Source organism: Populus alba, chromosome 19, assembly GCF_005239225.2.
Source record: "Populus alba chromosome 19, ASM523922v2, whole genome shotgun sequence".
Lineage (NCBI taxonomy): Eukaryota > Viridiplantae > Streptophyta > Magnoliopsida > Malpighiales > Salicaceae > Populus > Populus alba.
In genome coordinates, this window is record NC_133302.1 from 17,496,245 (window position 1) to 17,509,933 (window position 13,689).

At 35.9% G+C, this 13,689-nt stretch overlaps 1 pseudogene; it reads right to left on the reverse strand.

The window, feature by feature from the left end:
• Window positions 1-9,070: 9,070 nt before the first annotated feature.
• On the reverse strand, window positions 9,071-10,195 carry LOC118056588 (metalloendoproteinase 2-MMP-like; annotated as a pseudogene).
• Window positions 10,196-13,689: the final 3,494 nt, after the last annotated feature.

A 13,689-nucleotide genomic window follows, 5' to 3' on the forward strand; every position in this document is an offset into this window, starting at 1 on the left:
GTTCACGCGCCATCAAAAATCAAAACAAACAGGGGGGCTGTAACGGCTTCATCCCTTCTTCTTTTTTTTGCTGGCGATGAGGAATCCTGTCTCCTGCAACAAACAGAAAATGCACACACAACAATGGACCATCCTCTGTCTTCTTTCTTCCTCCTCGATGGCCGATCTGCTGTGGAGTGTGGAGTGTGGAGTGGCTCACCGGCGACTCACGCAGTCGGATACCTGCTGGGTCGGGTAGATCATCCACCCTTCCTTCTTTTTTGGCCAGCGGTGAGGCAAACAGAGGTCTAAGGAGGGGGAAGAGACCACATTAAGCTTCGACTCCTTCTCCTCTATTTCGCTTTTGGCCGGCGTTGCAAACAGAGGACTGTTGGTGTATATGATGTTGTTTGTGGTCAGTTGCAGAAGATGAAGAAGAGCAAGGGCTGTCTTAGCTGGTCTCGGGGTCGATCGAAGGAGATGTAGAAAAGAACGGGGGTTGCCAGGTCTTTATGAGCTGCACAGTGATTGTGAAGGAGAAATGGCTGAGTGGGAGATTGGAAATGGTGGCTCTTGTTCTGTGAGCTGGAGGATGACGCATGGATAACGCAAAATTCTTTTAACACAATTCTAGTGCTCATCAGTTGGGGCATGCATGAACTAGGACATTCTGTTAACAGCAAAAGAAATATTCGGACGAGTGAGAGACAAGTATTGAAGGCTGCTTACAACTGTTATGTACTCAGTGGGATCTGAGAGAAGCGCTCCTGAGGATAATGTAAGTGAAGATAAGTGCGTTGGTGACACAATCAAAGAGTTGATGTCTTATCCTAAGTGCAGGAGTGTCAAAGTAATAAATAACCCGGCAAGACCGGGGTCGAGCCATAGGGAGGTGAACTATATAAATAACAACAACAACAACAACTGTCGCACCCGACATCGCGACGGCCTTAAAAATTTTTAAATCTTTGGGAAAGAACAGATTTATGGCATCTTGTTCTTTAATGGGGAATGATCTTGTTTAAGGAGTCGCCACCTAGTATTACGGTGACTAGGAATCCTAACTGGTTAACAGAGATTCTATGGTTCGGGGCTGATTACGTAAAAGGAAAGATATTATCACCCCTTAAACGTCCTGCCTGAGGCAGGCTGCATTGCTAGTTTCGTCTTCAATTGCTAAATGTTTATTAGTTTACATTATGAAAATTTGCTTATAATATTCCTGACTCTGGCGGCAGTGAATATTCAACTACGGATAATTCCAACTCTAGCGTTGGTAAATATTACGTAGCTATAAAAAATAAATTTAAATCAGTATTATTATTTTTTATTCCCGACTCTAGCGCCAGTGAATAAATAAATAATAATACATTTATTTTTTGAATGCACATATTTTCTTATTTTTTTCTAGCTAAATAAAATTGAATAAACGAATAAAAATAATATAAATTTAAACCGGTATTTTTATTCCTGACTTTGGCGTCAGTGAATAAACTAATAAATTTACATTATTTTTTATTTTCGCATACACATTCTTTATTTTTTTTTTATTTTTCTGTATTTTTTTATTTTTTTATTATTTTTTTGTTGGGGCCGGGCCGGGCTGGACCTAGCCCAACATACGTTTTTGGGCTGGGCCTAGCTCAGCCCCTATGGGCTAGGCTAAGCCCAGCCAGCCCGGCCTGGCCACTGGCCCAAGCCAGTGGCCCGGCTGGGCTCAGCAGAGCGCACGCGTGAAGTGAATTCACGCGTGCCTTGAACTATGCGAAGGTAATTAAATTACCTTTGCATAGTGTTCTTGCTACACAAATGCCAATTGAATGAAGAACAAAACAAAAAAAAAATGGAGGGGAATGGCGTACCTGCTTCTGGAGTGGCGAAGATGGCTGCAACGCTGGTGGCGACTTTCGCCTGCTTGATCACTTTTCCTTTGCTTTTCCCTTTTGCTCCTGTGCCCGCAGTCTACTTTCGTTTTCCAACAGATTTTGAGATAGTGAAGGAACTGAGAATGAAGATGCCAGCTTTCGTGGATACTAATTTTTTTTGTTTTCTGCAGGAATGAAAGCAAGAGCAGAACCGATTCCCCTCTCTGTGTATTTTGTTTCTGGGTTTATGCTTTGTTTTTGGTCTGCTTTTTTCTGTTCTTATGCCCTATGTTTTTGGGTTAATTACTCTCTTAACTCTATTTTTCTTGTTCTTAACTCTGCTTTTTCTGGGTTTCTCTCCCCCCTCTGTGTATTTTTTTAGCTCTCGATCTCCTCCTCTGTGTTGTTCATCTCAGCCTTTTAACAGGCAAGAGCTTCCACAACTGTTACCCCCCCATAAACAGGATCGTGGTCCACGATTTGCTGCAAATTTCCTGTTGAATCGGCTGCCTCCACGCGAAAATGAAGGGATGATGAACATAAGGATTCTAAAACGGCGTCGTTTGGCTTGGGAAATGGCAGATTATAGATTGGTCCTTGATGTTTTGAAATGTATCAATTGGGTCCCTTAATCAATAAATTTTAATTTTGCCCCTTGGATTAATTTCAATTAAATCCCTGAATTTATTTAATTAATCAAATCAAAGTTTAATTAAGTCCACAAACTTATTAATTCTTCTAATTTTCCCCCCTTTTGAATTAATTTCAATTAAGTCCTTGAATTTATTTAATTAATTTAATCAAAGTTTAATTAAGTCCACAAACTTATTAATTCTTCTTGATTTCATTAATTAAAATAATTTAAATTTTAAGTAAATTTTCCAAACTTATTAATTCTTCAATTTCTGACCAATTTATTCTCAAATCTGATAATTTTATCCCTAAACTTCAAAATTTGTTGTCTTAACCCCATTGTCAACTATATTTAATTTTTATTATTTGTTCAAAAATTGGGTTATGACAACAACAATAATGATGATGGTGGTGGTAATGATGACTTAAAGAGGACTTTGAGATATAAGATAAATGTAAAGATTACACAATGATAAAAATAAATGTCAAGGTTAGAGGATCCACTAATAGTATTAGAGATAAGTAATGTATAAACTCTTTATAAATTATCAACATGATTATATTAATCATCTTATTTACATAACACCATACTTATAAATTTTATCAGGTATTCATGATGCTAACTTATATGTTGACAACAAATCAAGTTCCTCTTATAGCAACGATGTCGGCCGAAGACTATGAAAGAACAAGTATTTGATGTACCAAGTTTTATACAGCACAAATCTAGATTAACCATTTAACAAGCAAGATATTAAGAATTAATAAGATAAAAATGATAAGACATGTTAATAGCAAGTTGTTTAGGATATAAGTATTAAAGTCCATATTGAGTTTATATTACTCTTATCCTAACAACATTAATGAAACCTTTTCACCTTGACATAATTAACTTAGCTAGGCATTATGAAGAAGAAAAACATAAATAAACAATATAAGAACATAAACATGATATAAGTTAACTAAGTATAGTAAATGAAATGAAAAGCATGAACAAGAGATTAATGAAAGCAAAACTTAAGCATTACAAAAATATAATGAGAAAGAGCAAGAACATGATCTTGATCTGAAAAACAAGATCCCTAAATGAATGGTAAATGCCTTCTTTTATAGGCTAAAATTCAGAACTATTCATTTGGTAATTGATTATTGATATAGTGGACTTGGTGGACAACAACACTCAAGCATTTTGGCTAGATGAAATGACATTGATGCAATCAGAATTTGGCAAAGTGTTCTTCATAAAAGTTATTGGAAATTCTCTTTTCCTTCCACCCATAAAATTTCATGTCATTTGGCCTTCTAGAACTCCAGATATGGGTAAACTTCTAAGCAGTGTTTGGGCTGGATTGCAAGACAAATTCTGACTTCTCTTTTGTGGCCAAACTTTGAATGTGAGAACGGCAAATTTGGGTCTTTCCCTGTTCATGAAAGTTGTAGGCCTATTTCTTATCTTTCCAGCCATATAAACCAAACTGAAATCCAAGATCTATAGCTCCAGATATGACCCAAAGACTGAACAATGTTTGAATTTGAATTGAATCAGCATCTCCTTCCTAAGCTTAGCCTTTTCTTTGTCCTTTCACTTCCAATAGTTAATCACAACAATCAATCATTTGAATTGTGAGATATACCATAAAAATACATTTTTTAGTACTAATCAGTTGGTTGTGGAGTAAGAACAGGTTTAGACATTTCCATGTGTGTTTTATCAAGCAGCTCTTGGATATATCAATGTTAGGAAAGAAGAATGCCTTGATGTTGAGGAATAACTTCTACACCTAGGAAGTAGGAAAGAGTGCCAAGATCTTTGAGAGAAAACCGTTTAACTAGACAATTAACAAACTGAGATACAAGGTCTGCATTATTACCCATTAGTATAATATCATCTACATACACTAAAAGGTATAGCAATTTAGTGCCAAGTTGCAGAAAGAATAAGGAAGTATCAGAATGAGAATTTTTGAAACCAAAATCCATGAGAAATTTACGCAACTCCTGATACCAAGCCCTAGGAGCTTGTTTGAGGTCATAGATAGCCTTGTGAAGCTTACACATATGAGTTGGATTATAAGAGTCAATGAAACTAGGTGGTTGAGCCATGTATACTATTTTTGCTAAGGTACCTTAGAGGAATGCATTGTTGATATCTAATTAGCGAAGAGACCAACCATTGGCAACTACAATACTGAGCACCGGGCGAATAGTGGTTGGCTTAATTACTGGACTAAAGGTCTCTAGATAATCCACACCTGATCTCTGATGAAAGCCTTTGGCTACAAGGTGTGCTTTGAACCTGTCAATAGAGCCATCATGATTGGGCTTGATGCGAAATATCCACTTACAGCCTACAAGGTTGTTCATATTAGTTGGAGAGACAAGTTCCCATGTTCCATTGCGAACAAGGGCATTGTACTCGTCTGACATAGCACTTCTCTAGTTGGAATCTTTGAGAGCCTGGGCAACAGTTGATGGTTTGAATTTGGTGAAGAAATCAACTGTGTATAAAGGTTTAGTTTTTGAATAGGTTTGAGGATATTATTTTTGGCACGGGTAGTCATGGAATGGCGAGGAGGTGGTGGGGAGGTTGGTTGTGAGATGGGGAGTGAGGTGTTGGAGAGGCAGCTGATAAAGGTGGTGGTGAGGGAGCAGCAACAGGAGGCAATTCTGGTATAGGTACGTCTGGAGTGTAAGAATGCGGCTGGGATGGAAGGGGAACAGAGACTGTAAGAACTGGTGGTAACCATGAAACTGTTGTAGTGGAAGTGGGATGTGGAAGCATGCTGTGGAGATTAGTGTAAGGAAAAACAAACTCTACAAATTTGACATGACAAAAGAGAAAAGTTTTGGAAGTTGACAGTTCAAAACAAAGATATGCATGTTGAGATAACGAGTAGGCCAATAAAGACATAGGGTTTGGATTTGGGTTCTAATTTATGGGATGAATATGGACAAATCCATGGATAGCATAAGCAGCCGAAACTTTTTAACCTAGAATAGTTGGGTGCTATTTTGAAAATTAATTCAAATCGACTAAAGAGATTCAAAGTCGGGGTAGGAATCCTATTAATGAGGTAAACAATAGTACTAAAGGCATGATCCCAAAATGTTAATGGAAGGGATGCATGTGAGAGTAGCGTGAGGTCAGTCTCAATAATGTGATGGTGTTGGCGTTCAGAATATCCATTTAGCTTAGGGGTATGAGGTTGTGTGGTCATATGAGTGATACCAGCTGTAGAAAGAAATTTTTTGAGTCCTAGATACTCTCCCCCATTATCAGTGTAGAGAGTGATAATGCGGTATTGACAGTAATTCTCAACAATGGCTTTATAACATGTAAAAACTTCATGAACATCATATTTGTGTTTAAGGGGATAAAGCTAGACATATTTGGTAAAGTGATCAACAAATATAACATAGTATTTGAAACCATCAGAAGACACAAGTGGAGAAGTCCAAACATCGTAGAAAACAATTTGTAAAGGATGTGTGGACATAAGTGAGGAAATAGAGAATGGTAACTTATGACTCTTATTGTAGAGGCATGCATTACATGAGAAATTAGAAGTGACAGACGAAGACGATTCTAAATAAGAACTAGTGAGGGTGTTTTAAAATAGAAAATGTTAGATGTCCTAAGTGAGTATGCCAGGTTGTGCCTGTGGTTTTGGTGGTGGAGAAGGCTAGAAGTGGTGGAGATTGTGGTTTGAAAGCTAGCCATTCATATACTTCATCCTTAATACTGCCCTGAAAGAGAATTGCCCTCGTTTGAAGATCCTTCACAAAGAACAAGTATGGTAAGAACTCGACAAAAACATTGTTAGTGACACAAAACTGATAAATAGAAATCAAGTTTCTTTTTATAGTAGGTACACATAGAACATTAGACAATGTAAAGGATGATATGGGAGAGGATAGATGTGAAGAACCGGTGTGTGTAATGGGAAGATCGGTACCATCACCTATCATAACATCATCGGATCCACGGTAAGGAGAGTGTAGAGATAAATTCTGTAAATGTGCTGTCACATGGTGAGAGGCACCACTGTCGAGTAACCATGTAGGAGAGGTGGATGAGGTGTTGGCAACAAAGTTTACACGTGGCTGCCAAGGGGAAGCTGAATTTTGTGCTGCTGAAGGCTCAATATTGGAGGAATTCATCGGTATTAGCTGAAATGATGGACAATGTTTGGCTGTGTGTCCTTAAATGCCACATATTTGGCAGAAGCCTTGATATTGTCGTAGGGGAGGGTGGGTAGGACGATAGGTAGGGCGAGTGTTTGAGGTGAAGGGAGCCCTGAAAGTGGTGGTAGGGGAAGAACGCCAATATTAGGGACTGGCAGGGGAGGAATAAGGAGGGTGATAAGTGGAGGAATAAGAAGGGTGATTAGTGGAGGTTGGTCAGGTGCCACGCCATGCATGAGATGTCTTTTGTGTAGGATTGGCTATAATAGGAAGGGGTGTTGCATGGGATGAGGACGTGGCTTCAAAAGAAAGAAACTTTTCATGTAATTCATCAAATGAAATGGAATTGTCACGGGCTTGAACTGTACATACAAGTTCTTTGTAGTCATCATCGAGACCATCCATAATTTTGTTAGTGAGGTCTTCTGGATCCATTGGTGCACCTAATATAGCCAGTTCATCAGCACATGCTTTAATAGAGTGAAGAAATTCAGTAATGGTCTGAGATCCTTTAGATGGATTTTTGAGTTGGTTTTTAACTTGTTTGATGCGACCACGTGAAGGTTTAGCATACGTGTTGGCAAGTATGATCCATGCTTCTTAAGGAGTCCCTGCACAAGCAATAAAAGGAATAATGGTAGGAGAAAGAGAGCCAATCAAGGCATTAAGCAGAAGCTTATCCTGATGAATCCAAAGTTTATGAGAGGGATTTGTTATTGTGATGTTGTCTGCAGTGATGATATTGGGAGGGCAAGGTGTTGATCCATCGATGTATCCAATGAGATCATATCTAATGAATAAAGTTTCAAACTGAAGCTTCTAGGAAATGTAGTTTGTGGATGTGAATTTGAGAGGTGTTTGTGCAATGGCATTTATTGTAATGAGAGGAACCTCATGGTGTGGAAGGCTGGAAGAAGAGATAGTAGCTGCTGAGTCAATTTGGGTGGTCATTTTATGTTTTGAACAAGAAGATCGATGGTTTGTGATAGAAGAAAGAAACTAATGAAGAATAGAATTAGGCATCTCTGATACCATGATAGATGGAACAATTTCTACAATGTTGTTGCTTACTTTTATTAATCATCCAAGCTGCTGTACATATAGGTTTAAGAGAAACTAATCAACACCTAAATACAAGGAAGGATAAAACGAAGACTCCTAGTCTTAAGGAAGTTTGAACTGTTGCTGAATACAAGGAAGTTTAAAGATGAATGATTTGATCTTCATTCTGATACAATGTTTACTAGGGTTCAGACTATCGCTATTTAATTATATAATTAAAAAGCGAGTCAGACAGAAGGTAGTTAATTGGCATTTTACAGATATATAATGTAGGTTTATAAATGTAGTGGTGATTGTTTTTTAAATTATTTTTTTATTTAAAAATACATCAAAATAATATTGTTTAAAAAAATAATAATTTTAACATTAACATATCAATAATTTGAAATAAAAAAATTAATATTTTTATTTTTTAAAAAAAATTTTAAAATGCAAAAACAAACTAGCGGTAACAACAATCACAGCATCAGAAGATGCAGTAAAGGATTCGTATAAGATTCAATCAAATTATTTTTGGAACACGACAGTTAAAACCTTTGAAATCGAAGCATGCACCATAAAATGATGATGATGGCCTTGCTGAACTGAACCAGATTGCCTCAGGTTGTGGCTTACGTCGCCTTGCGTTCTGATAGGAAAGACGTCTACGACAGCTTCAATTCGCTTCTTGTCATCAAACTCTGACAATTCACGGAACCTAAACAAATTTTGCATCCTAAATGCAGCATCAGCAGACTTGTTTAGCCGTAGATAAATAACATCAGAAAGCTTAGCAAAAGCAACAAAGCTAAATCATGGAGATTAAAAATGAATAATTACTAAGAATTCCCCAAGAATCAAGATTCATGAGAGAACCTGCCTGCTGCACTTTTTTATGGCTTCCTGAAAAGGATTGTGTTCAAGAATTGATCATGAATGATAGTTTTGCTATTTTGAGATTTCAAAGATTTTTTAGTCGTTAAAATAATAATTTAGTAAATAATGAGATATATTTTGTTGGCTTTCTTTAAAAGGATACTAAATGTAAATTCGCGAATGAAATTTATGATATAAAATATAATTTTTCAAACCATAAAAAAAAAAATCCTTAGAAAACTTTTCGTGATTATTAGTAAAAATAAATAAGAGCATTGATTAATGGTAAAAAGAGAATCACGTATTAAACACAAAAAATTATTGATGTATACTTTTTTATTCCAAGAATTTTACGTCTTCATATTTATTTTGAGACTGAGAAGGTAGATAAATTATTTTGAATTCAACAATTTAACATGACATGGAAGGAACATGCATGAGAGAGAGGATCTAATTAACATGTCGTACAATAATAACTTAATCTATAGCTTTTTTTTTATTTTCCTTTTAATTTTGGTACAATAAAAATCTGTTCAAATACGTAGAATAAAAGCCCAATCTACTTAGATATAACATATTTAGAGTAGGAGATGAGGCCAGCTTTCAACTGCCATGGATATTTTCTAGCAATTCCTTAACTTATACTGCATATAGTTTAATTAATTAATTGGAATAGAGAGCATGTATCCCATCAATATCATCCTGGGCGAGATCTCTTTTCTTCTTTCCCGGTGCTATCGTTGGATACATGATGGCTTCGGGATGATCTTTACTATGATAAAGGCCAAGCAGATGTCCTATTTCATGAACAGTAACGGATTCCAGGTCAGTTTGATCCATTGCGGGGTCAGTGCTCCAGTTCTCGTCTGCATCGTAATGTAGACGGCCGTCTTGTGGAAAAAAAGCATGAGCCAGTTGATTCCCTGGTCCATCAAAAGGAACCTGGTCCCCATGATCACCGCTGTAGAACTCAATTACAATATCTGCTGATGCACCGGCTGTCGCCTCCTGGAAAGTGAATGGAGAAACCTTTGCCCATGTTTGGAAAGCGTTTGAGCAGACCGACCTCAAGGTGTCCGAACCTACAACTTGGACACCCGAGCCAAATCTGTAGGTCAGAGAATACTTGGAAGGTGGCCACTTTTGTGTCCCGAAAGCATAATGAACAACCATGTGGAACTTGTTGTGTTTTGATGTAGTGCTGTTCGGTTTAGTGGACGGAGTGTTTATGATATCAGGCATTCCACATCGTGGAATCACCATTTGTTGTATGGTACTAGAGTCAAGGTTGCCAGTAACATTCAGATGAAAATATTCTTGGTATGTTTTGAGTGCTAGCTCCAAGTGGTCATCAAAATCACTGCTTGTGAGAGTGAAATCATCACTTGGGTACTACCCAAGTTTTTTGAGGTATTGTTTGAGCTCAATAAGCCCTTCCACAGTTTGGCCCTTTTGAACCCCCTCCAGCCCTTGAAGGAAGCTGCTGAAAGATTGGCGATGCTCGGGTTTCAAAGTTCTTGCCTGACCTCTGAAGGACTGGATAGAAAAGATAACGAGGATTGCTGATAAAGGATGGGAAAGATTAGGAGCCATATCGTGTGCTGTTTCGGAGAATGGCTTCAGACGTGGGTTGTGGCTTTCAATTCTAGTATCGGATGGCTATTTATAGACATATAGTATGTTGTATTGGCATTGGGAATATAGAATATGTCTTGAGATTTACTACTGTCCTTATTTTTGTTAATTCTGATTACTTCTTTTCAAATATTAATTATTTAGACTACATTTATCCTTCAAGCATCTAATTTATTATTTTCTTTCGTAGTAATCGATGAAATTACTATCTAAATATTTGAGTTTAACTTTCATTTATATGGTTATTATTAGATATCTTTATCCAACAAAATCAACAACTTCGAGTGATTGTTTTTTTATGTAGCTTTTGTGGTTTTGGTTTAAAGAAAGTGTGGTTACCTGTGGTTAGTTGGATTTAGATACGTGTTTGATAAAAATTATAATTGAAATTTATGTGTAGTAAAAAACATGTTAAAATGTTTGGTGGAAGTGTGATTGTGGTTGTTTTTCAAAGTGCTTTTTAATTGGAAATGCATCAAAATAGTATTTTTTTTATTTTTAAAAAATTAATTTTGATATCAGCGCATTAAAATGATCTGAAAACATCAAAAAATATTAATTTGAAGTAAAGAAAAAAATAAAAAATTCTTAAATTTTTTTAATTGGAAAAGCACTTTTGAAACGCTAAAACAAACAGGGTTTTATGAAACCCAGTTAAAAAAACATGTAAAAACTACTTCACAAAAACCACATTTCAAACTCAATTTTTTAGTGGGTCACGTAGTATAAAACATAGTTTGGTTTGTTACCAAAACACCTTGTTGCATTTGTTTGCACCGCAAACACAAAAGCAGGTGTAAAAACAAACACAACCTTCTACTATTAAGAAAGTACATCTCTATTCCGTGTCCTATAAATTTAAATTATTAAATGACTAATACTAAATTGAATCAAAGTTTTATTTTATCATTTCAATCATTTTATTTTTGTCTTTGTCTTGAATGATTAAATATAGTATATTCTTTTAATATATCTTTTTATTTAATTCATCTAAATAATGTTGCTGGGAAGGAGCACTTAAAAAATAAATGATCATGGGTTTCCACATGTAAACCACATAAAATACATATTGTAAAGGTGATGATCTGAACAGTCTGTAGTCTGTTAATAGTGTGTAGACAACCCAAAAAGATAAGCCATAAGATGAAGGAGTGTCATGGGACATGTCTTGGAAACCAAAGAAGATGGTGCATAATATTCTTGGGCCTGGTATCTAGAAGTGCCTCCCAAGAGATCCAAAAGAGATGCTTTCAAATCATTATCCACACCTTATATCAAAACATGACTCTTCTCTAGGTTGATCATCAGCCTTGATAACACAACAAAGTCATCCAGAGCCCTCATCACAACACCCACTAAATTTGTGTCTACCTAACAAAATATCATAAGGTCATCAACAAAGCATAAATGAGTAATACTCTCATGTTAACACCTATAGTGATAGTGGTATCTCTGGTTCTAAGTAGCCTTTCTAAGAATACCACCAAGCCCTTCATAGCCAGCACAAACAAAGTTAGCTACGCGCCTGCTTTGGTTGCGAGAAAGCTTAGGGGCATATAATATGTGCCAAGGATGACTAAACGATCACAATTCTCTGGGTTATTCAAAAACCAATCCGCTTTAAAAGTTATGGAAAACATCAAACAAGATTGGAAGCTTTTGGTGTTGATAAAAAAGAAAAAGTAGATGGTTTGAGAGATCTAGTCACCAGTGAAAAATACTCGAGGTGTAGAAATCTATCATTGGTGACTTTCTTTATGAATCTCAAATTCAAAACGAAAACTTCACAAGCCACTGAACTAAATAGGAGAAGAAGAATTAACAATGACAAGGAGTTGAGAGAAGAACCGGAAAAGCTCTATGTATAATTGGGCATCAATAAAGCCCTCGAGATCTCCATCAAGGAACAACTCTTCATTGAAGAGAAATTGAGGAAGTTGTGGAGTAACAGTTGATGAACTGATCCTTAAATGTAAAAGCTTTCACTGAACATGAATGAAAAGTGCATAGACCCAGTCTTCTCAGTAGCATTTTGTATTGATGTGTATAAATATATTATGAATTGGCTCAAATCAAATTGCCTCGACAGTTATAAAAGGATAAAAAATCTTACCCAAATGATGGCATATATCAGTCCAGAAATTTGGTAATCCACATCCAAACATGCATTGTCATGCATAATTATACATCTATATGCACTTGTGTTATGAATTTCAAAATGTGGCCAATAGGTATTCGAAACTTAGGCCCCCCCTACTAAAATCTACAATACTAGGTTTTGTAAAAGGATGGAAAATAAAGAAAGGGCTCACTACGGACACAACCAAAAGATTGATGTCTTCTTCCAAGTGCAGGAGTGTCGAAGTAATAAATAAATCGGCAAGACCGGGGTCAAATCACAGGGAGGTTAACTATATAAATTATAAATAACAACAACACAACAACAACAATAACAACAATAACAATAACAACAACAACAACAACAACAACAATAATAGTAATAATAGTAGTAGTAGTAGTAGTAGTGGTTATGATATTAATAATAGTAATAGTAATAATAAAGAGGACTTTGAGATGTAAGATTAATGTGAGGATTAAACAATAATAAAAACAAATGTCAAGGTTAGAGGATCCACTAATAGTACTTCAAATAAGTATAGTATAAACTCTTATTACTCAACTGGAAACAACACACAAAGGAGGTTCCAATCAAATTATAATTGTTAACATGATTACATTAATTATCTTATTCGAGTAATGCCAATTATACTTGTAAATATTATCAGGTATTCATGGTGATAACTTATGTTAACAACAAATCAAGTTCCTTTCATAGCACATGTGTAGGTTATACCATACGGTTGGGCTATGAAAGTGCCAAGCATTTGTTGTACCAAGGGTTGTTCAACACAAATCTAGATTAACCATTTAAAAAGCAAGGTATTAGGAGTGAGCAAGATAAGAAATATAAAAAATGTTAGTATCAAGCATTAAAATCCATGTTGAGTTTATACTATACTTATTCTTACACCATTAGTGTAACCTTTTCACCTTGACATAATAGATTTAGCTAAACATAATGAAAGAAAAAAACATAAATAAACAAGATAAGAACATAATTATATAAATAAGGGAAAGGAAATGAAAAACATAAACAAGAGTTTAATATAACATAAAATAAAACTTAAACATTACCAAATACAAAGAAAGAGAGCAAGAGCATGATCTTGATCTGAACACCAAGATGCCTAAATGCATGGCAAATGCCTTCTTTTATAGGCAAAAATTTGGAACTATTGATTTGATGACTAATTGTTGAGTAGGTAGCCAACTCTTGACTTGGTGAAAATCCTTATCTTCTTGTCTGAATAAAACGTCATTGCTAACATCAGAACTGGAACCACCTGTACTCATGAAAGTTCTAGGAAATTGTCTTACCTTTCCAGGAAAAAAAATTAAGGTCATTTGGACTTCT